This window comes from Cynocephalus volans, chromosome 5 (genome assembly GCF_027409185.1).
Source record: "Cynocephalus volans isolate mCynVol1 chromosome 5, mCynVol1.pri, whole genome shotgun sequence".
NCBI classification, from domain to species: domain Eukaryota; kingdom Metazoa; phylum Chordata; class Mammalia; order Dermoptera; family Cynocephalidae; genus Cynocephalus; species Cynocephalus volans.
In genome coordinates, this window is record NC_084464.1 from 24,473,280 (window position 1) to 24,499,154 (window position 25,875).

Below are 25,875 nucleotides of genomic sequence, written 5' to 3' on the forward strand. Positions count from 1 at the left end.
GCTGACCAGAAAGGTGGATCCCCGGAGAAGCCCAAGACCCGAGGCAACCACACACACAAGACACTAGAGGCCAACTGAGCAGTCACGGCGGGAGCCATACCAAATTAGCAACCACAGCAACATCCTAGTTAGTCATTAGTCTCAAACCGGTGGACTGTGAAACCCCCTGCCACAATGAATAAACACCAAAAAAAAGACACCAGAAATACAAAAAATCAAGAAAGTACACCACCAAAAGTTAATAAATCTCATACTCTAGATCCTATAGAACAAGAAGCCCTTGAAATAACTGACAAGGAATTTCGAGTGATAATTCTAAGGAAACTGAATGAGATACAAGAAAACTCAGCTAGACATCATGATGAAATGAGGAAAAGTATACAGGATCTGAAAGAGGAAATGTACAAGGAAATCAATGTCCTGAAAAAAAATGTAGCAGAACTTGCTGAACTGAAGAAATTATTCAGCGAAATAAAAAACACAACGGAGAGTTTAACCAGCAGGCTTGTCGAAGTTGAAGAGAGAACCTCTGAACTTGAAGATGGGCTGTTTGAAATAACACAAGCAGACAAAAAGAAAGAAAAAAGAATCAAGGACATGGAAGAAAATCTGAGAGAGATATCAGACAACCTCAAGCGCTCAAATATCCGAGTCATGGGTATTCCAGAAGGGGAGGAAAATGGAGATTCCATTGAAAACATATTCAACAAAATAGTGGCAGAAAACTTCCCAGGTATAGGAAAAATCACAAATCTTCAGATCCAGGAAGCTCAACGATCTCCAAACGTATTCAACCCAAAAAGGCCTTCTCCAAGACATGTCATAGTCAAATTGGCAAAACTCAGAGACAAAGAGAGAATCTTAAAAGCTGCAAGAGAGAAGCGTCAAATCACCTATAAGGGAGCCCCAATCAGGTTAACATCAGACTTCTCATCACAAACCCTAAAAGCTAGAAAGGAATGGGATGATATTTTCAAAATACTAAAAGACAAAGATTGCCAGCCAAGAATACTCTACCCTGCAAGGCTATCCTTCCGAAATGAGGGGCAAATAGTATATTTCTCAGACAAACAAAAACTGCGGGAGTTCACTACCACAAGAGCACCCTTACAAGAAATCCTCAAGGGAGTACTGGGTTTGGTTCCCGAAAAATAACTACCACTGCCATAAAAACCTAAGAAAAATCTAAACCCGCTAGTACAATAAAAATGGCATTCATGAAGAGAAAACAAGCTAACAAAAACACTATCTACAACCTAAGGAACCAACAAACAAAGAAACCAAACAGTAAATCAGAAAGCAAGGAACAAAAGACACCTAAGATAACCAAACAACCAATAAAATGCTAGGAATAAATCAACACCTTTCAATAACAACTCTTAATGTTAAAGGCTTAAATTCCCCAATTAAAAGACACAGACTGGCTGACTGGATCAAAAAGCAGGACCCAACTATATGCTGCCTACAAGAGACCCACCTCACCCATAAAGATTCACACAGACTAAGAGTGAAAGGATGGAAAAAGATTTACCATGCAAACAGAAAAGAAAAACGAGCAGGAGTGGCTATTCTTATATCTGACAAAATAGACTTTAAACTAAAAACCATAAAAAGAGACAATGAGGGACACTACTTAATGATAAAAGGACTGATCCATCAAGAAGACATAACAATCATAAATATGTACGCACCCAATGTTGGAGCAGCCAGATTTATAAAACAAACTCTATTAGACCTAAAGAAGGAAATAGACACTAATACCATAATAGCAGGGGACCTGAACACTCCACTGTCAATATTAGACAGATCATCTAGGCAAAGAATCAGTAGAGAAACACAAGATCTAAACAAGACTCTAGACCAATTGGAATTGGCAGATATCTACAGAACATTCCACCCAACAACCTCAGAATATTCATTCTTCTCATCAGCACATGGATCATTCTCCAGGATAGATCACATATTAGGTCACAAATCAAGTCTCAATAAATTCAAAAAAATTGGAATTATCCCATGTATCTTCTCAGACCACAATGGATTAAAACTAGAAATTAATAACAAACAAAACTCTGGAAACTATGCAAACACATGGAAATTAAACAGCATTCTACTTAATGACATATGGGTCCAAGAAGAAATCAAGCAGGAAATCAAAAAGTTTATTGAAACTAATGAAAACAATGATACATCATACCAAAACCTGTGGGATACTGCAAAAGCAGTATTGAGGGGAAAATTTATTGCATTAAATGCTCACTTCAGAAGAATGGAAAGATGGCAAGTGAACAACCTAACACTTCACCTTAAAGAACTAGAAAAACAAGAACAATCCAATCCTAAAGTTAGCAGACGGAAAGAAATCATTAAGATCAGAGCAGAACTGAATGAAATTGAAAACCAAAAAACAATTCTAAAGATCAACGAATCAAAAAGTTGGTTTTTTGAAAAGATAAATAAAATTGACAAACCATTAGCATGGCTAACAAAAAAAAGAAGAGAGAAGACTCAAATAACAAAAATTAGAAATGAAAAAGGCGATATTACAACTGATTCATCTGAAATACAAGGAATCATTCGAGACTACTATAAACAACTATACGCCAACAAATTTGAAAATCTGGAGGAAATGGATAAATTTCTGGACACACACAAGCTCCCAAAACTGAACCGTGAAGACGTAGAAAATTTGAACAGACCAATAACAATAAAGGAGATTGAAGCTGTTATCAGAAGGCTCCCAACAAAGAAAAGCCCAGGACCAGATGGATTCACAGCAGAATTTTACCAAACATTCAAAGAGGAATTGACACCGATTCTTTACAAACTATTCCAAAAGATTGAAACGGACGCAAATCTCCCAAACTCATTCTATGAAGCAAACATCATCCTGATACCAAAACCAGGTAAAGATATAACCAAAAAAGAAAACTACAGGCCGATATCCTTGATGAATATAGATGCAAAAATCCTCACTAAAATACTAGCAAACAGAATACAGCAACACATACGAAAAATTATTCATCATGATCAAGTGGGATTCATCCCAGGGATGCAAGGTTGGTTCAACATACGCAAATCAATAAATGTGATACACCATATTAATAAACTCAAACACCAGGACCATATGATCATCTCTATAGATGCTGAAAAAGCATTTGATAAAGTTCAGCACTCATTCATGACAAAGACCCTCTATAAGTTAGGTATAGAGGGAAAGTATCTCAACATAATTAAAGCCATATATGACAAACCCACTGCCAATATCATCCTGAATGGGGAAAAGCTGAAAGCTTTTCCTTTAAGAACAGGCACTAGACAAGGATGCCCACTCTCACCACTCCTATTCAACATAGTGTTGGAAGTACTAGCCAGAGCAATCAGAGAAGAGAAGGAAATAAAGGGCATCCAGATTGGAAAAGATGAAGTCAAACTGTCCCTGTTTGCAGATGACATGATCCTATATATCGAACAGCCTAAAACCTCTACAAAAAAACTGTTGGAATTGATAAATGATTTCAGCACAGTAGCAGGATACAAAATCAACACACAAAAATCAGTAGCATTTCTTTTCTCCAATAGTGAACATGCAGAAGGAGAAATCAAGAAAGCCTGCCCATTTACAATAGCCACCAAAAAAATAAAATACTTCGGAATTGAGTTAACCAAGGAGGTGAAAAATCTCTATAATGAGAACTACAAACCACTGCTGAGAGAAATTAGAGAGGATACAAGAAGATGGAAAGATATTCCATGCTCTTGGATTGGAAGAATCAACATAGTGAAAATGTCCATACTACCCAAAGTGATATACAAATTCAATGCAATCCCCATCAAAATTCCAAAGACATTTTTCTCAGAAATGGAAAAAACTATTCAGACATTTATATGGAACAATAAAAGACCACGAATAGCCAAAGCAATGCTCAGCAAAAAAAATAAAGCTGGAGGCATAACACTACCTGACTTTAAGCTATACTACAAAGCTATAATAACCAAAACAGTATGGTACTGGCATAAAAACAGATACACTGACCAATGGAATAGAATAGAGAATCCAGAAATCAACCCACACACTTACTGCCATCTGATCTTTGACAAAGGCACCAAGCCTATTCACTGGGGAAGGGACTGCCTCTTCAGCAAGTGGTGTTGGGATAACTGGATATCGATATGCAGGAGAATGAAACTAGATCCATACCTCTCACCGTATACTAAAATCAACTCAAAATGGATTAAGGATTTAAATATACACCCTGAGACAATAAAACTTCTTAAAGAAAACATAGGGGAAACACTTCAGGAAATAGGACTGGGCACAGACTTCATGAATACGACCCCAAAAGCACGGGCAACCAAAGGAAAAATAAACAAATGGGATTATATCAAACTAAAAAGCTTCTGCACAGCAAAAGAAACAATTAAAAGAGTTAAAAGACAACCAACAGAGTGGGAGAAAATATTTGCAAAATATACATCTGACAAAGGATTAATATCCAGAATATATAAGGAACTCAAACAACTTTACAAGAAGAAAACAAGCAACCCAATTAAAAAATGGGCAAAAGAGCTAAGTAGGCATTTCTCTAAGGAAGATATCCAAATGGCCAACAGACATATGAAAAAATGCTCAACATCACTCAGCATCCGGGAAATGCAAATCAAAACCACATTGAGATACCATCTAACCCCAGTTAGGATGGCTAAAATCCAAAAGACTATGAACGATAAATGCTGGCGAGGCTGCGGAGAAAAAGGAACTCTCATACATTGTTGGTGGGACTGCAAAATGGTGCAGCCTCTATGGAAAATGGTATGGAGGTTCCTTAAACAATTGCAAATAGATCTACCATACGACCCAGCCATCCCACTGTTGGGAATATACCCAGAGGAATGGAAATCATCAAGTCGAAGGTATACCTGTTCCCCAATGTTCATCGCAGCACTCTTTACAATAGCCAAGAGTTGGAACCAGCCCAAATGCCCATCATCAGATGAGTGGATACGGAAAATGTGGTACATCTACACAATGGAATACTACTCAGCTATAAAAACGAATGAAATACTGCCATTTGCAACAACATGGATGGACCTTGAGAGAATTATATTAAGTGAAACAAGTCAGGCACAGAAAGAGAAATACCACATGTTCTCACTTATTGGAGGGAGCTAAACATTAATATATAAATTCACACACACACATACACACACACACACACAAATCGGGGGGGGGAGGGAAGAAGATATAACAACCACAATTATTTGAAGTTGATACAACAAGCAAACAGAAAGGACATTGTTGGGGGGGAGGGGGGGAGGGAGAAGGGAGGGAGGTTTTGGTGATGGGGAGCATTAATCAGCTACAATGTATATCGACAAAATAAAATTTAAAAAAAAAAAAAAAAAAGTATAACTCTTGCTGCTGTGTGAAGACTGGATCGTGCATGTGCCTGTGGGGTCGGGTAGAGTGTGGATTCCTTGGGCATGCTTGGAACTGTACTGGAGAAAGATGAATCTGTCAGCAACATGTAAAGTGGCTCGGAGAGGAAAGAGCAGCTCTTTTGAATGCCCGCAACTGACAGCTAAGGAGAACCTGAACTGGGGAGGGCAAGCTCGCACTTCCACGTGAGACAGCAAGACGTGACACACGAGAGATTCAAACACTACCCAAGCCTCTTGAGCCCGGGTGTAGAAGGCCGGGAACTTCTTGCTGACTGTCTTATTCAGTCCTCTCCATAAACCCACAATGCTTCTTACAAATATCAGTTTCTGGGGTTTTAACTTGGACCTACTGAGAGATCCCAGGGCATCTGGTTGTCAGTACGTAAATACATCAGGTCATTTTTAAACGCAGGGGAGGTTGGAGTTACTGAGCAGGTCTCCACCTCAATTTGAAAGAAAAAAAAATGAAGATGCTTACCATTTTTTTTGAGTACGAATATAGCTGTCCTTGACCTTTCGTGCCTTTCTTTAAATCCTGCTGATTAATTTACAACCCAAGTAGTGAGATTTCAGGAATTTCAGGATGCGTTTATCGTATGAATAGCAACTAGCAAGGTTTTGATGCTTCCTAAGGAAGCTCTGCTGCTCCTTCCTGGGGTTGGCTTGAAATGTTGCCTGGAAATTTAAGGTAAAAGCAAGAAGCTTGGTTGAAGCTTTCAGTTGCAATCCTCATTTGTATTTTAATGTAAATAAGTTTCAGATCCTTCTTGAGAGAAGATTTTGGCTGGGAAACAGTGGAGGGTTCTAGGCCCAGAGTGGGGGGAAAAGGGCTTGGGGGAGTCGAATGGGGAAGGGGAAAGGGGAAGAAGGTGACAGGGGGCACTCTGCATGTCAGCATGTCACTTCCTTCACACTTTTGCCCAGAGCTGGGGAACAATGCTGCCCCCTTCCTGAGCAGAGGGATCTTAAAATGCTGAGTGAAGATCTGGTTTTATAACTTTGCATTATCTGTGCTTGATTAGATTCTAATGTGAGCTGTGTATCTGGTGGTTGCCTTAAAACGTGTATTTCTTTAAAAGAGAAGCTCCTTGATCTGCATATTGACCACTTTTCCTTGGTGTACCTGCTGGGCTGCATCCAGCCATCTCCAGACCGGAGAAGCTTTGGATGGCACAGCAGAGCTACAAGGCCCAGCAGGGAGGACTGCTCGCTTTCCTGGAAATAGGGAGATGACAAAATGAGAGGAGTACCAACTGTGTGCCCAGCTTTGCTTGGATGTCTCTCATGCAGATTTTCTCAAGGGCACCTCATTTTCCTCTGTTTCTCCTCGGAATGTCCAGGATTACAAATCAGATAGGCTCAGATGGTGAACACACCTCCTGCCAAGTCATTTGTGTAGGTGGTAGTAATACCTAATAGTTACTGTGCTTCTAAACATGCTAGGTGCTTTATAGGGATTCCTTCATTTAACACTCTGAACACCTTAAGAGATGGGTCTCATTCATTTCTTCATTTTCAAATAAACTAACTGACCCCTAGAGATGCAAAGTGACTTGTCCAGGATCAACAGTGCCCTGATTCAAACCCATGCCACCAGATCCTAGAGATCCCAAGTGTAGCCATTATGTGATATTGCCCTTTACTGAGGAAATACACAGAATTATACTTGCTCTGGGTAAAATTTCCTCCTCAGCTTATGTTTGAAGTCTTCAGCCTCCTTAATTTTTCCCTCCCTTTTCTCCCAAAGGCATTCCCATCTTCAGCTTAGGTACCCATAGCCCTCCCATGTTATATACCCCACTACCACCGTCACCTCTTTTCTGAAAAAAAAATTACACAATGTAATTTACCCATTCATACTGTTACTATGTCTTCTAGGCATAAAAGCATTTTCCGACTTTTTATATTTATGCAAAAAAAATTTTTAATATTCTGAGAATTTCCAGCTCTTAAGCAGCAGATCCATTTGCCTCTTGACCACGGTTTTGAGATGCCTTGGAATAAGTGGGTGTGGGGACTTCCTTTCAAGGCTTTCCTGCTTCTCTGGAGAGGGCAAGCCACAGAACGAGCCACTGAAAGTATGTTGCCTGGGAGATGCCAAGTATTCATTCATTTATTCATTCATTCATCAAGTATGCATGATCGCTCTGATTAGCACTGGGGACTCTGATATTCATGACAGACATTGTTCTTGCTGTCACAGAGCTCACAATGCACAGAGATGGACATTAAGTAAGAAACTTCAATAGAAAGTGGGTAAGTCTCATCCCCTATTTGTTCTTTTCTTTTCCTTTCTCACTCCATTGACATCCCTTTGCCCCAAGGCTCCCAGGTGTTCTGTATCCGCATCCTTCCTTCCTCTCTGGTGCCAGTATCCTGGCTGGGACCGCCCCATCTCACTTCTGCCTAGTGGGGGATCTTCTTATTTGACCCAGCTCACTGCCAGCCAGAAAACCTATGGCTTGGTGGCCCATTTTTCTATGTCATGAATCTTTTGGTCATTCCAAAAGGATTACGAATGACCAAAAAGCATTAGGAATAGCAACAAGAACAAAAGTAGTTGATGGTCAAGTTCAGAGTGCCCATTACTTCATTCATGAATTTATTCATCAAGCATTTATCATATAGCTAGTATCTGCCAGGAATTGAGATATAGAAAAGAAGAACTCATGGTTTCTGCATAAAAGTCTATAAATTTCCCTCAGAGGTAAGGATCTCTGTATATCTTCTTCATGCCTCTGTCCCCGATATTCAACTCACTCCTTAGCACAAGGCGGGCACTTGATAATGAACTCGTATCTGGGCAAAGACAAATATATAAAGAACTCCGATAAAATGAGATAAGTATTGATTAAGCACCTGCTAAGTGCTAAGTACTATGTTAAGCCAGACAGACGCAGTCCTTGCTCTGTTGAGCCTCACAGTACAAAATTCGCACAGGTAAGTGTCAGAGTGCTGGTGACTGATGTGAAGTGGTGTAGGATCCAGGAGACATAGAACACGATATGTTTGCCTGGTTCATGTGAAAGCCAGGTAGCCCCAGAAAAAGTCAAATTACTTTTGAAAATCTAAAAGATCGACATGTGTAAGGAAAGTAGAAAAGTGTAGTCAGGCTTGCTTGCCTCGCATCTGTTACAAATGGTCAAGATTCAGCACATTTGCTAGAAACAAGCTATACCAGTAGTGTAACCACACATGCGTGCCCATGATTTACTGATTCAGCACGATGATTGTAATTATGTAATGCCTGGCTTGTGGCCACTATCATGTACTAAGAGAATAAAGTTAACTGCTCTGAGCTGCTGGTTGGCAGAGCACGGAGGGGGCCAGAGCATGGAGGGTCAGTGGGGCAGAGCCTGAGCTTGTCTTGAAGGAATAAAGCATGTCTGTGAAGCTCACACCTGAAGAATAAAGTAGGTCTACCTTGCATAAAGCTGCCAGGGTCTTCTTTCAATTACCTGACTCACAACCTGCGCAGGAAGGGGCAGAAGGATCTGAGATCCAGCCCAACAGTATGGTTGAAACATTTTGAGCGAGGGAAAAGGAAGAGTGGGGAAAAATGAGATTAGGAAAAGAAAGCAGAGATTGGATTTCCAGGGCAATTTAGGTATTCGGGGCTTATCTCAAGAATATTGGGAAGTTATCTGAAGGTTTTAAGTAGGAGAAAGGTATGGTAAGTTTTAATTTTTAGAAAATCAGTCTGCTTTGAGGATAAAGAATGTGAGGAGATCAAGAGTAGACAGTAGGAGACCAATTGGGGGCCACTGTCATAATTTGGGTATAAGACGACAGCAACTTGAGCTATGAGGGTGATATTGGAGACAGAGAAAAGTTGGACAGACCCCAACTATATCTTGGATGTAGAATTGGCAGGCTACCATAATCAGAGGGCAGGTGAGATAGGTGGGGACAGTAAGGCAGAGGGACTGCCGAGCGCAATTCTCAAGTTTCTTGCCTGAGAAATTCCATAAAGGTTGGTGTCATTTTCTGAGATTGAAGGTACTGGGGGAGAGTCATGTTTTTTGGAGGAGCATTATTGGTTACGTTTTGGACACTATCAACGTGAGATACCTGTAAGACATCCAAGTGGGAATGCTGAATAGTTTAGCCCATACACAGTTGGTGACTGCCTGGCTCAACGTTATTCCTCTAGTATTATGAGGTGTGTGTATGGCCCAGTATAAGTCAATCATAATATCTGAACTCCTAGGCCGCAATGATCGATTCACAGAGAAGCCATATGAGCCTTAGTGGGCCAATCAAATTCCTTCTCTTAATCTGAGAGGGGATCAGAGAGATGTTTACACTCTGGTTGCAGAGCTGTGAGCCTATAAATTCAGAGCTCTTGGTGAGCATGCCCCCTCTGTGGGGAATATATTGGTTTGAAAGAACAAATATCATCTGTAGAGAAGAGGCAGAAAGAAAGAGTCCTGAGAATATTGGAGTCCCCTTGTTTCTGCACCTGGTTTGGTTATGTGAATGGCGTTAGTATCTCTCTCTTTCTCTCTCTCACCCTCTTTTTCTGTCTCTCTCTCTTGTTTTGGCTTGCTTTTAGTGGAATTTTTATCACTTCTAATCACGATGATGCTAGCAATGTAAGTAAACAGTGGATTCACAATGTAGAACTCAGACAGGTATTACCTGTAGAGATACTGTTGAGAGTGGTTGCCATAGATATAGAATTTGAAGCCAGGAAATGGATGAGATCGCTGAGAAAGAAAGAGGCAGAAGAGTACAGAGGTCTGAGAAACTCTAACACTGAAGGTCCAGGAGAGGAAGATGAACTCTCAAGGAGGCTGAGAGAAATGACTCCAGTCATGGGACGGATACCAGTACATGTGGTGTCCCAGAAGCCAAGGGTGTTTTAAAGAGATGATGGTCAGCTGTGAGGCCTGTTTAAGACAGGGCAAATACAACAAAACTGAAAAGCAGCCATCGGACTGGGCAGCAGAGAAGTCATTGCTGCTTTTACCAAGAATAATTTCAGTGAGGTAGAGGGTCAGAAGCCAGTCTGAGTGAATTGAGGAGGACATGGAAGGGAGGAAGGAAAGCTTGGATAAGGAGACAATTCTTCTGAGAATGTTAGCTGTGAAAGGGAGAAAATGAAAAAGATGGTAGCTGGAGAGGAAGCCCAGGAAGGGACATTTTTTTTTTTTTTTTAGGATGAGAAGGACTAAAACAAAATTATATTTGAAGATCTATTAAACCACAGTGAAGAAAGTGGCTACCTCTGCTTGGGAAAGTAGGAAAGGTTTCTCCAAGGAGATGATTTTGAGCTACGTCTTGAATAGTGAGTAAAACTTTTCCAGCAAGAAGGTATTGCCTGTGAAAGGAAAATTTGAAGCAACCACACAGTGGTGTGTTTGGAAGATGGTCAATGGCTCAGTGCATGGAAAACTTTAGCTCTGGACCCTGTTAGAGAGAAAGGAAACCCCACACAAGACCTTTCTGCAACTTTTATCTTTGCTCTCAGTTTCATCTTTAAGATAATGAAGCTTGGGACAGATTATCTTTGGGGTCTACTCCAATATGAAAATCCATAACTAATGATGACCTGTCTTTAATGTTTTGTTAGGTTGATAATAATACTCCCTGAAATGAATAATGCACCACAGATGTTTCCTGAAATTATGCTGTATAACGTGTGGGGAGAGGCTTCCAGGAGGTTACAGGTTCATGCCAAAGTGGCCCACTTAGAAAAAAATAATCACGATATATCTTTGCAGTCCACTGTGTTTTACCGTAAAAGTTCACATGCATCGTATTCCTTAATACACTTGACACGTTTATTATTAAAGTGTTTTATTATTATTCATTGATAATTTTCAAAAATTATCAATGAAAGAAAGAAAGAAAGGCCAGCCTCACCCTTTACATTTAAATACTTCCTGATGGCTACCTGTACAAGCTCTGAGCAAAGATGAAAAGTCCATGCCTGGCACCTACTTGCTAGTCTCTGAGGCTTTATTCAGTGCCCCACTGCTGGCTTCACGGGGGCACAGTCTGAGCACCAGCTCTGTACAGAAGTGAAATATGGTGGAAACGGGATAGAAAAGCGGAGAGCTTTAAGAGTAGCTTATCCGAGTTAATTGTTCTTTATAAATGTCCTGGGCAGGAGGGAATCAAGTTATAAGCTTCAGTATCTTAGCTACTCGTATATCACATATTCACACCCACTTGGCTGTATGAATTTTCTTTACAAAAGACTATGAGTTAGAAAATCCACATAAAATTGCCTGAAAGAAAAAAGCAACACACACTAATTGGATTCTTGGCAAAAGACTGAAAAGATGTTCCAGAACTGGGGAAGCAAGTTATTTTTAGACAACTTTGCTCTAAAATATGTTGGTTCCTCTGTGAATGAGTTCATGGCTTATGTTGCAAACTCCTTCGGCCTGATCCTTTTGAAAAAATAAACTCCGTTTTTCCTTTTTATTACGTAATAAAATAGAACGAACGGTCTCTCTGTGCTGTCTCAGAAACATTTCTCAAGGGAACGCTCTATTTTTGTTGGCCTGTCTACATTTGCCTTCATGTGAGTTCTTTGCCCTACTTTTGTAACCTAAAAACACTGATAGAAATTTTAAGTTCTTTCCACCGTTCATTTAGTGTTTTAGTTGTCGCCATTTTTAACTCATGAGCTCACTCTTATGATTCATCAGACTTCCTATACTACAACCCTCTACTATTTTTCTAATGAAAAGGTTCAGAACTGATACTTTGTATGGCATTGCAAGGGAAGAAGGATTAAGCCACTGACAGTTACAGAGATCTGACTCTGTGATAAGAGACCTGCCAGGGATTAGAAGACCTCACTGAGTTGGTCTTAAAATGGAATTAGTCCAGATGGTGCCAATGGGAATTAAGGGACTGCATGGTCCCAGAGCAAACACAATACCTGTCTCTTGGAAGCTCTTAATCTCAGGGGCAAAGGAGAGAAATAGGGCTTTTGGAGCCTGGGCCATACATTCCCTGGTGATTACAGTACCAAATACTCATGATTCAAAGTGACTGTTTATAGACACTAGAAATATCTTCTAAATCATTAAAGGATTGTAACGGTCTGCCCGAGAGCCCCATGTTATTAAAACTAATAGGAATTTTATTTATTTATTTATTTGTTTGTTTGTTTTTAAAGATGACCGGTAAGGGGATCTTAACCCTTGACTTGGTGTTGTCAGCACCACGCTCACCCAGTGAGCCAACCGGCCATCCCTATATGGGATCCGAACCCACAGCCTTGGTGTTATCAGCACCGCACTCTCCTGAGTGAGCCACAAGCCGGCCCCAAATTAATAGGAATTTTATTTTATTTTATTTTATTTTATTTTTTTCTTTTTAATTTTATTTTTAATAGGAATTTTAAAGCCATTTATACATATCTCTGAGACTGCATCTCCTGAGGTTTTCAATAGTCTTGTTTATATATATATAATATATATATTAATAAATAATATATTTATTTATTTATAGGAGATATATATATCTTTGGAAGGAAAGAAAAGTTTACTTCTAGAAACCATGACCTGGATATAAATGTTTCCTTTGCATATTCTGTTTACTTTGCTTACAGAACCTCTACCGTGTATATCCTGGTCGAATTTCAGGAACTCTATGCAAACGGGCATACTTCGAGTACTTACTTCTTTATGTTTGGAGTAGCCTAAAATTTGGCAGGAGAGTTAAAGTAGATTCTTGATATATGTACTGCTTTGGGGGGCTAAGAAAATCCAGAGGCCCACTGTACACAAGGTCTTGCCCTTTCAATGAGTTCCTATCAAGCTGTCTGAAGACAGAAACAATTTCCCAATCTTTAACTTTAACTGTGAATCTCTGGTAAAATGCATGTAGTCTGATTGAAACATTTTTATATTGTTATGATCCATTATACAGTAATGTGAATGAATATTCTCAGACATTTTAACATGGACTGAAGAAGTGAGCTCAGGGTGCTGGATTGATGGGAAAGGTTCTCTGAGGGTGGAAATAAGTCAATCCTGACTTTGCCTAATTCAACAGTTGTGCCTGGGGTGGGTTTATCCTCACTTATGAAACTACTATGACTTCTTCAAAGGGCAGAAGCTTCCAGTCTTTGACACACTATTTCTGCAAATAGGAATGGAGTATATAGTGTCACAGAATCTAAGACTAGCTCTCATTTTTGGAGGCTCCTTCTTATGGGCATGCACTAGTCTGTGTCAATGTGGGCAAATCAGAATTGCCGCCACTAAGAGGTCTTAGGCATTTGTATCTCTTGCATGTTCATTACGACTGACTTTCTTGCTGCTGGTTTCAGATTTGACTTTTCAGGCTGAATCATGCAAAATCGCCCTGTGATGTCACAGAGTTTGTTCATACAGTTTTGTTTTGTTTTTTTCTTTTGATAGCTTTGTCTGATTTTGGTATCAGGCAATACTGGCCTCAGAATGAGTCACCCCATCTTTTATTTTTTGGAAAAGTGTATGAAGGATTGTTACTCTCCTTTAAGTGCTTGATAGAATTCACTGGTGAAGCCACTTGAACCTGGACTTTTCATTGTGGAAAACTTTTTGATTTGACACACTACATGTGTCAAGAAATAAAAAGTAGATTAGTGGTTGTCTAATGACTTCTATGGAGTGGCTGCCTGGTGATTGCCAAAGGGCACAGGGTTTCTTTTGGGGATGATGAAAACATTGTACAATTAGGTTGTGGTGATGGCTGCACAACTATGTGAATATACTAAAATCCACTGAATTGCTCACTTTAAATGAGTGAACTGTATGAGAATTATATTTTAGTAAATACATTTAAAAACAGGTATTGATTCTGTTTATCATCTCTATTGTTTCTCTTTTCTCTATATTATTCATTTCTGCTTTCTTTCCTTCCTTAATGTCTTTGGGGTTTGCTCTTTTTCTAATTTAATTCATTTTCCATTTTTTAAATTGTTTATTTAAAGTTATATAATCTAAGAAGCATTTACATCTACCAATTTTAAAAAGTAGTACTTTTCTTCTGTTGTAAATATTTTATATTTCTATATCCCTAAAATCATCGGCCTAAAATATTTATGAATATTTTGCTCTATCTACTGTGATTTCCTTTCCCCCCATTAGTTATTTAAGAAGGCACGTAAAGTTTCCCAAATATATGTTAGGGAATTTTAAGTTTTGTTATTATGTAGTACACATCATCTCTCCTTATTAATGTGTTGTGTCTGAAGTTCTATTTTGTTGAATACTGATATTGTTACACAAAATTGATGTGGTTATGATAAAAGAAAAACTTTAGACAAATTAAATTTAGCAGGATTTATTTGAGCAAGAAATGAGTTATGAAGTGGGTAGCACTCAGAACGAGAAAGTGTTCAGAGAGCTCTGCTGCAGTGTGAGCAGAGACCGGCCAAACACAGAAACAAAGTAGAGAAATCATCTGATTAACTGGTCACAGCTAAGGCCCTGCCTTATTTTGGCATGGTGTGATCCGTTGGCTGCCTGTGATTGGCTGAACCCAGCTGCTTGTAATTGGTGAAATTCAGATGTTTGTTATACTCTGAGTTAGGTTTCAGTTTGAATATTACTAAGTTAGTTTGCAGTTTGTTAAGTAGGAACTCACAGTACTGAGCCTCAGGCTAATGGCCTCATGCTTGTTTAATTTAACAGTTATTAATAGCATGGCACCACTTTTCCCTATTGCTTTCAATCTTTCTGTGTAATTATGTTTTAGATTTTGTTTAGTGTTTCTTATAAACATCAAAGAGCTAACTTTAAAAACTCTAAGGTGTTAATCTCTGTCATTTATCAGGTGAGTTTAATTAAGTTTTATGGCTTCTGGCTTGCCTGGCAGACTTAGGCCCTGCTCCTGCCCCACCACTAGGCCAAATCCGGTAGCTCCAGGCTCTGAACCAACCCCAACACCAGTGGCTCCAGTAGCCCTGGACTTCTGGGACCTATCCCAAAGCAAAGCCAGACTCACAGACAATCTCCAGGCCCACCCCAGGGCCAGCCCAGTGTGGCAACCCCCAGCAACAGGCTGGCCCCTGAAGGCCTAGTCATCAGGATAGAACCTGCAGATCTGACCTCCAAGCCAGCCTCTGTGGATCCAGACCCACCCAGTGGTAGGCCTGCTGGCCTCAGCCCAAGATTGCAGACCAGCCCACAGCTTGGTTAGCCCACACAGCCCTAGGTTGTAGGCTCACCACAGTGCCAGGTCAACACCCCTGGCCTCAGACACCAGGCCTGTACCAACAGACACAGGCTCCAGGCCTGCCCAGTGCCAGGCTAGTCCCTGTGGACTCAGGCTTCAGGTCAGCCCCCTGTAGGTACAAGCTCCAGGCCCACCCTCACAGACTCAGGCTCCAAGCCCACCCCCACTCACACAATTAACAAGTCCACCCTAGCAGATCTAGGCTCCAGGCCAGCCTGCCCAAGGACTTCAACAGCAAGCCTGCCCATGGACCATGCTAGATGGCCTGCCGAGAATCTCTGAACACACTGACTAGTGAAGGACATTCCCAGAAAAATCCAGCCTGCAAAGACTGGAATAAGTTCCTACTTCTTCCAGTGTGCAGACATCAATGCATGGACACAAGGATCAAGAACAGTTAGTGAAACATCAGCACCAAAGAGACAAAATGCACTGGTAACTGATCCTAAAGAAATGATATTGAATACTGATGTTGAATACTGCTAAATAATTTAAAATAATAGTTTCAAGGAATCTCAGTGAACTTCAGGAACATAGAGAAGTAAATCAACAATACTGGGAAAACAATACAACCCAAACTAGAAATTTAACAGAGAGACTAAAATTATATATATAAAAAAACAAAACAGAAATTCTGAAGCTGAAAAAATTTGTGAAGTGAAAAATGTAATAGAGAATGTCAACAGCAGAACTGATCAAGCAGAAGGAAGAATCTGTAAACTCAAGCACAGGTTATTTGAAATTATACAGTCAGGGGAGAAAAAGAGAACAAAAAGGAATAAAGAAATCTTATGGGATGTATGGGACAGCATCAATAGATCAAATATTTAAGTTATAGTAGCTCAAGAAGGAGAAGAGACAAAGAAGGTTTATTTAAAGAAATAAATGCAGAAAACATTTCAACCCTTGGAAAAGGTAAAAGAAGGTCAAAAGTCTCCAATTTGATTTAATCCAAACAAGACTACACCAAGACATATCATAATTAAACTGTTGAAAATCAAAGACAAAGAGAGGATTCTGAAAGCAGCAAAAGAAAAGAAACAAATAACATATAAGATAATTTATAAGGTAATTCCAATGAGACTAGCAGCAGATTTCTCAGTAGAAACCTTACAGATCAAGAGAGAGTGGGCTGCTACACTCAAAGTGCAAAAGCGAAGAAACCTGCCAACCAAGAATACTGTCTTTCAGGAACGAAGGAGAGATAAAGACTATCCCAGACAAACAAAAGCTGAGGGGGTTTATCAATATAGACCCATCTTACAAGGAATGCTAAAAAGAGTTCTTCCAGCTGAAAGAAAGGGACATTAGTCAGTGACAGAAAAACATTTCTATATATAAGACTAACTGGTAAAAGTAAGTACACAGTCAAATTCAGAATTCTCTGATACTGTAATCCTGGTGTATAAATCACATGTCTTTGGTACAAAGGTTAGAAGACAAAACTATTAAAAACAATAATAGATACAATAATTTGTTAAGGAATATGCAGTACAAAAAAGATGTAAATTGTGACACGCAAAACATAAAATGTGAGAGGGCAGAGTAAAAGCTTGGTGTTATTTTGAGCAATCAATGTCAAGTTATTATCACCTTAAAATAGCCTGTTATAACTATAAAATATTTTATGAAAGCCTCATGGTAACCATGAAACTAAAACCTATAGTAGATACACGAAAGACTAAAAGTAAGGAATCAAAGTGTGATTAGAGAAAATCATCTACTTACAAAGGAAAACAACAAGGGAGAGAGAAAGAAATAAAGGTTTACAAAACAACCAGAGCTTCTTGTCAAGATGATGGAATAGACGGTCCCTAGCATCACTCTCTCCCACAAATCAACCAATCTACAACTATAAAAAAGCAATGACAAGTTGCTCAAGCTGGGGCTGCTAGAGCTCAGGGGAAGAGGAGGAGAGACCTATGAAGGTCTGCATGAAGTCAGGAGAAGCCATGATGAGAGAAAGAGAAAACTGCTCTGACTGTTTCAAGACCTGGCGACATCCAGGCTGGAGCTGATGAGTGCACAGAGCAGGAGCTGGAAAAAGCCACAGCTGTGCCCTTCAGATGAAGTTGCTCAGAGACAGCAGGGGAGAAGTGGGCCTTGGTGGCCCCCAGGCCAGCAAGACTACTAATAGGGTTCCCATGGACCCACATAGGAATGAGGAGCCACAACAACTGAAAAACAGGAGCCACTCAGAGTCCAGTAAGTCATTGCAAGGGACTGAAGCATGGCCCATCCCATGGAAAGTGTTTGCAGCATGGGTAGTGGGAGAGACGGGCTCGCTGGGGGAACACTGGGGCACAGCAAGGACAGCTGATCTTCCCCTCAGTCAGTGCAGAACCACTCAGAGGAGACTGATCAGTAATATAGAATTGAATAGGGTCCAGTTTGATGAAAAGACTCAGGCCCAGACCAGAGTTTCTACACAACCCAGGTGCACCAGATTGCCTGAGAGCCAGAAGTACCTATAAAGCCAGCCATTAAACCCTGAGCTGCACAAAAAGCCTTCCCTAGGGAATCAGCAGCAAAGCAGCAATTTAGCTCAACCACAGAACTCAAGTACTGGTCCCCACAGGAATTTCCCCCATTTTAGAAGTCAGCAAAGGACAACAAATTAGTTCCAGTACAGAGTTTAAATGGTGGGAATAACAAATAATCCAACACAGAAATGAAAGAAAAGACAAAGTACCCACAACCAGAGACAAAGTTTCGTATTAACTCCTAAAGGTCTCATTTCACCAAAAAACAGCTATAACACCTAGAAGGACCGGAAGTCCCCTGTGCTACCAAGCCAGAAAGGGGGGAAGGCCAGGGGCCTCAGCAATACCCACCAACACCCACAGCCAATCCTGAGGGTGGGGGATGAGGGCCTCAGCCATGCCCTCCCAACACCTGCAGCCAGCCCAGTGGTGACCACCAAGCTGCTGCAGGAAGCACCCTGGGTTCTCCCAAGCCAGGGTGGTGGGGAGCCTTGGGTCTCGGCCACGGCCTCCCAACATGTGCAACCAGCCCAGAGATGACCACCAAGCTGCAGCAAGAAGAGCCCCAGGTTCCCAAGCTGGGATGGTGGGGGCGAGGGCTTTTGCCACTCCCCCCAACATCTTCATCCAGCCCAGCAATGACCAAGCCACCGATGGAAGCCCCCTGGTCTCCCCTATGGGAATGAGGGGGGTTCCACAGGCCTCAGTCCTGTCTGTTCTCCTTCCTCCTTCTTCCATCCCATTTCCTTCCTTTTTCCCCCTTCCCCTCCCTCCCAACTGCTCCACAGCAACATCATAGAATGTAAAAAATAATATTAATAAAATTACATTTTCTTAAAAAAAACAAACCAGAAAACAATGAACAAAATGGCAATAGTAAGTCTTTACCTATTGATAATTACATTAAATGTAAATGGATTAAATTATCCAATCAAAAGACATCAAGTAGCTGAATGGATAAAGAAACAAAACCCAACTATATGCTGCCTATAAAAGACTCACTTTACCTTTAAGGATGCACATACATTGAAAGTGAAAGGATGGAAAAAGATACCCCATGCAAATGGAAAACAAAAGATAGCAGAATTAGCTATACTTATGTCATATAAAATAGACTTTAAGTCCAAAACACTTTCTTTGTGCTTTCTTAATATTTAGAGCAGCACTGTCTAATAGAAATATAATGTAAGCCACATAAGTACTTTTAAATTTTCTAGTAGCTACACTAAAAATGCAAAAAGAAACAGATAACATTAAAATTAGGCCATGTTTCATTTAACCTAATACATCCGACATATTACTTCAAAATATAATCAATATGAAAATTATTAGTAAGATATTAAAAAAATTTTATACTAAATTAAAAAATTTATACTTAAATTTTATGTTAAATTGAAATCTGGTGTGCATTCTACACTTACAGAACATCTTTATTCAGAGTGTCCAAGTTTCAAATGCTTAATAGCAATGTGCACCTAGTGGCTTTCATATCAGGTAATGCAGACTTAGAATATTTATCAAACAATTGTAAATTTAATCCACCAATACTTCGGATTTTATTAGATCTTTTTATTACAAGAATTTCACTGAGTGATTAAGACATACAAAGCAAAATTTAGTTGGCTTCAAAAGCTGTGTTTTCCTCTAATTTATAATTACAATGCTAATATATTTGGAGATCTCACTTTACCTTTTTTTGAATTTAGGAAAGACTGTGAGAAGTCTTATGTGTACAGATTTGCAAAGAAACAGCCATTTATATTATCAATTCTGAAAAACTGGTTTCTGTAAAGTCAAGGTTTAGTTTTTCCCACATGACTTTAAGTGAGACTATATAAGGTTTGAAATGATTATTATATTAATTACATAATAAATTAATTAAGGATTTAAATTCAATTTAGTAACAGAGAACATTTGAAGATGGTAGAAAGGTTAGAGGAGACTCAGAAGTATAAAATATGGTGTGTATGAAATTACTTTCAGTTGAGATTAGTTTTCAACGCCCCCTAGATGAAGAATATTTGCGTTTACTGTCTTTGTTCTTATTGCTTATTATAAAATATCTGTAACTGGGTGATGTATAAGAAAACAAAATTTATTGTTTACAGTTTCTTATGCTGGGAAGTCCAAAGTCCAGGGAACACATCTAATGAGGGTCTTCTTTGGTGGTGGCTTTACAGCAATGCAGGGGTCTCACATGGCAGAAAATGGTGGGGCAGAGAGAGAGAGAGAGAGAGACTCTCCTGTGCTCTCCTTTTAAAGCCCTCAAAACCACACCCCTGACCACCTTATTAGTCCGTTCACTACTTCCTATAGTCCAATCACCTCTTCAAGCCCCCACCTTTCAATTACAATAATACAATTTCCCACCCTCTTTACATTGTCACAGTGGGAACTAAGTTTTGGGATGGCATCAATCCACAGCATTCTGCCCCTGACCCCAAAAACTTGTGCCCTTTTCACATACAAATACATTCATTTCATTCCCAAAGTCTTAACTTGTTTCAACTCAAAAGTCCAAAGTTCAAAGTCCCATCTGTGAAATCAATACAAGTTATCTACTTCCAAGATACTACGGTGGGGGAAACATGGGGTGCATGTTCTCATTCAAAAAGGGAGAAATAGGCCAAAAGAAAGGGGTGACAGGTCCCAGACAAGTCTAGAAGCCAGCAGGGCAGGCATCAAATCTCAAAGCTGGTAAATCATGGACCTTGATTCCGTGTTTGATGTCCTTGCATGCTGGTGTGGGAGTTGGATCCCAACATCCTCAGACAGCTCAGCTTCTATGGCTTTCATGGTCTGAGGTGATGCTTTAGTTGTTGCAGGCTAGCGTTGCATGCTGGTAGCTCTACAAGTCTGGGGTCTCCATGGCGGTCCTGCTCCTTTGGCTACAATAGGCATAACTCTTGTGGAATTTCTCTGCTGCAACTCAGACCCCACTTTCCTGCTTGGCATTGCTCTAGGGAAGGCTGTCTGTGGTGACTCCGCCCCTGCAACAGATCTCTTCCTAGGCCCCAGGCTTTTGCATACATCCTTTGAAATCGGGATGGAAGCTCCCAAGCCTTCCCAGCTCTGGCATTCTGTGAGCCAGCAGACCTAACACCACGTGGATGCTGCCAAGGCTTCTGGCTTATATCTTCCAAAGCTGTGGTTCCAGCCACACCTGGGGCCAACTTAGCCATGGCTGGAGCAGCCAAAGCAGCTGTGGTGCCGGTGCTGGAAGCAGCTTCCCAAGGTGGCCCTGGGCAGCAAGCCCATGGAGGGCACCTCAGGCCTGTTCCCTGAGACCAATCTGTCTCCCTAGGCCTCTGGGCCTGTGATGGAAGGGTTGGCCCCAGAGGCTTCTGCAATGCCTTCAGGGCCTTTTCCCCTTCTTTTGATAATCCCTTTCTTTTATACTAATCTTACCACCATTGCATTTTTCTACTGAAAATGCTCTCTGTTTCTCTACCACATGGCCAGCCTGCAAATTTTCCAAAACTTTATGCTCTGCTTCCTTTTTCACTACACATTCTGGCTTTATGTCATGCCTTTTCTGCCATAACTCAGTGTATGCTGTTGCAAATAGCCATGCAGCTTCCTGAATGTTTATCTCCCTAGAAATTTCTTCTGCCAAATACACTGATAAGTTCCACATTCCATAATACTTTGGGGCATGAACAGAATGCAGCCAAACTCCTTACCAGTTCATAGCAAGGGTGATCTTTGCCCAGTTTCCAGTAATCCCTTCTTATTTACATCTGAGATCTCCTCAGTATGGTCTTTACTGTCCATATTTCTATCAGCATTCTGCTCACTACCATTTAACCAGTCTTTAAGAAGTTCCAAACTTTCCCTAGTTTTCTTGTCTTCTAAAATCCCACCAGCAGCTAGGCTTTTTCTAGCCTTTTCCTTCAAAATCTTCTAGCCTCTCCTCCACACTCATTTCCAAAGCCATTTCCACATTTTCAAGAATTTGTTATAAGCAACACCCCACTTCGCTGGTACTAATTTTCTGTTTGAGTCCATTTCTGTTTCTTACGACAAAATAACTGGAACTGGGTGATTTATAAGAAAACACAGTTTGTTATGCTGGTGAGTCCAAAGTCCAGGGAACACGTCTGATGAGGATTTTCTTTGGTGGGGGCTTTACAGCAACGCAGGGGTCTCACATGGCAGAAAATGGTGGAGCAAAGAGAGAGAGAGAGAAAGACAGGACAGAGAGAGAGAGAGAGGGACTCTCATGTGCTCTTCTTTTAAAGCCCTCAGAACCATGCTTCTGATCACCATTATTAATCCATTCACTACTGCACAGTCCTACAGATGAATCACCTCTTTAAGGTTCCAGCTTTCAATTGCCATAATAGGATTTCCCACCCTCTTTATATTGTCACAGGGAGAATTAACTTTTGGGGGGATATTAATACACAACACTGAGTGCTCTAACAATGGTTTTCACAGACTGTTTACAGTCTGACCTGCCAGGTATTTCATGCACCCAGGTAGATCTGTTTGGACGCAAGAACTCCCTGTCATCTGTGCGGGTATTGCAAACCTTGTTACTTTGGGGGCAAGTAATCCTTTCAAAGTACAGTGTTCCTTTATTAAATCACTCATTTTCTAAAAGCATGGGACCACCTTTTCTCAAGATCTCTAAATCACACTACTTTACACAACTGCTTATTTATACAGCTTAGGAACATTGATAGTTCATCAACCTCCTGATTTTGTGGCCAATCATTAGACACACTAATTTGTCACATCTTTTGAAATCCATTTGTTCATCAGTAGTGGTTTTCTCTGGTAATTTCCAATCATGTCATATTTAATGAAAATAATACCAGTAATCACATTGGTACGTAGTCCTGTCCTTGTGGGAGTCTCCAAATGGTTTCCAGATTGGTGGGGGTCAGTTTTCAAAACCTCCTTGTGAAGATAGAAGGGAAGAGGATTCATTCCCAATCAAAGTAGAGGTAAGTGAGGCTCACAGGACCAAATCATTATCCCATGTCATTCAGTTCATTTTTTCTGTCACTTTTCTATTATGACCTGGTTTTCCAACAAGCTGAAATATACTTGTTTGGCAGAGATTCCTCTTATGCCCTCTGGGGAACCATCATATAATCATCCCAGCTGGCTATGACAGGCTCCAGGAGTTTAGAAATTGTTCTTGACATGATGGGAAGCATTTTTATGTTCTGTCATCAGAAATGCATCACTTTCTTGTGAACAGTACTTTCCCACCAGTTCTTGCTATCTAGTTTCATGGTTTATTTTTCCCTGTGACACTTATCTCCACATAACATGTTCTGTATTTGTGAATTTGTCTCTACCCACCAGCACGTAACCTCCATAAAAGTCATAGCTTTGTCTGTCTTATTCACAGGTTGTTGTTTCCAGCCCCAGGTACTTAATAGGAGCTCAGTAAATATTTACTGAAAAAAAGAATTAATTTACATAAAAGAACCTGCTGTGGATTGGATTAATTTTGTCCCCCGAATTTCATATATTAGAAACTTAATTCCCACTATAACTGTCGAGGGTGAGAAATCCTATTGTGCTAATTGAAAGGTGGGGCCTTGAAGGGGTGATTAGATTGTAGGACCGTGCCATAATGAGAGGATTAATAGTGGTGGTCAGGGTTGTCGTTCTGAGGGCTTTAAAAGGAGAGCACATGAGAGTCTCTCTCTCTCTCTGCTCCACCATTTTCTGCTGTGTGAGACCCCCCTCCTTTTCTGCCAAGGACGACCCTCGCCAGATGTGTTCCCTGGACTTTGGACTTCCCAGCCTCTGAAACAGTAAGCAATAAATTTCTTTTTCTTACAAAATACCTAGTTCCAAATATTTTGTTATGATTAACAGAAATGTACTAATACAGAAAACTGGTACCAGACAAGTGGAGTGTTGTAATACTTGAAAATGCGGAGGTGGCTTTGGAACAGGGTGTTGAGAAGAGGATGGAAGAATTTGAAAGAGCAAGCTAGAAAAAGCCTAGGTGCTGGTGGGATTTTATAAGACAAGAAAACCAGGGAAGGTTTGGAATATTTTAGCAACTAGTTAAATGGTTCTGCTGATAGAAATATAGACAGTAAAGGACGTACCAAGAAGATCTCAGATGTAAATGAGAAGGGACTTATTGGAAACTGGGCAAAGATCAGCCTTGCTATGAACTGGTAAAGGACTTGGCTACATTTTGTTCATGCCCCAAAGTTTTATGGAATGTGGAACTTCAAGGTGTTGACCTCGGGTATCTGGAGGAAGAAATTTCTAAGCAGCAAAGCATTCAGGAAGCTGCATGGCTACTTGTAACAGCCTACATTGAGTTACAGCAGCAAAGGCATGACATAAAGTCAGAGTTTAATAGGGAAGCGGAATGTACAGATTTGGATAATTTGCAGCCTGGGCCATGTGGTAGAGAAGCACTGAGCATATTCAGGAGAAAAATGCAATGGCACAGTCAGTGACCATTTGCTAAGGAGATTAGTACAGAAGAAAGGGATTATCAAGAGAAGAGAAAAAAGACCTTGAAAGTATTTCAGTGGTTGCCTCTTCCATTACAGGCCCAGAGGCCTAGGTAGACAGAATGGTCTCAGAGAACAGACCTGAGGTGACCTCCACAGGCTCACTGCCCAGAGCCACCTCAGGAAGCTGCTTCTAGCACCAGCGCTTCAGCTGCTTTGGCTGCTTGAGCTGTGGCTTAATTGGCTCCAGGTGTGACTGGACCTGCAGCTTTGGAAGATACAAGCCAGAAGCCTTGGTGGCGTCCACATGGTGTTAGATCTGCAGGCTCACGGAATGCCAGAGCTGGGAAGGCTAGGGAGCTTCCATCCTGATTTCAAAGGATATGAGGAAAATCCTGGGGGGCTCAGGAAAGCATTTGTCACAGGGGCAGAGTCACCACAGACAGCCTTCGATAGAGCAATGCCAAGCGGAAACGTGGGGTTGGAGTTGCAGCAGAAAGACCTCAACAGTGCCATGGCCAGTGGAGCTGTAACAGCGGGACCACCATGGAGACCCCAGACTTGTGGAGCTACCAGCATGCAATGCCAGCTTGTGAGAGCTGAAGTGTGGCCGGGAAAGCCACAGAAGCGGAACTGCTTGAGGACTTGGAGACCCAACCCCCACACCACTGTGCATTAGACATTGAGCACGGAGTCAAGGTACATGGTTAGCTTGCTTTGAGATTTTGGCCTTCCCTGCTGGGTTTTGGACTTGTTTGCGACCAATCACCCCTTTCTTTTGGCCTATTTCTCCCTTTTTGGAAGGGAATATGTACCCTGTGTTTGTCCTACCATTGTATCTTGGAAATAGATAACTTGTTTTGTTTTCACAGATGGGACTTTGAACCTTGAACTTTTGAATGGAAACAAGTTAAGACTTTGAAGATGGAATGAATGTATTTGCGTGTGAGAAGGACATGAACTTTGGGGACCAGGGGCAGAATGCTGTAGTTTGATTTAATTGTGTCCTCCAAAGTTCATATATTAGAAGCTTGATTCCCACTGTAATTGTTGAGGGTGGGAAATCCTATTACGGTCATTGAAAGGTGGGTAAAGAAGTGATTAGATTGTAGGACCATGCCATAGGGAATGGATTAGTAGTGGTGATCAGGGACACGGTTCTGAGAGCTTTGAAGGGAGAGCCACGTGGGAGTCTCTGTTTCTCTGCATCACCATTTTCTGCCATGTGAGACCCCCAGGTCACTGGTGCCACCACCAAGGCCTTCACCAAGAATGTTCCTTGGACTTTTCCAGACTCTGAAACAGTAAGCAATAAATTTTGTTTT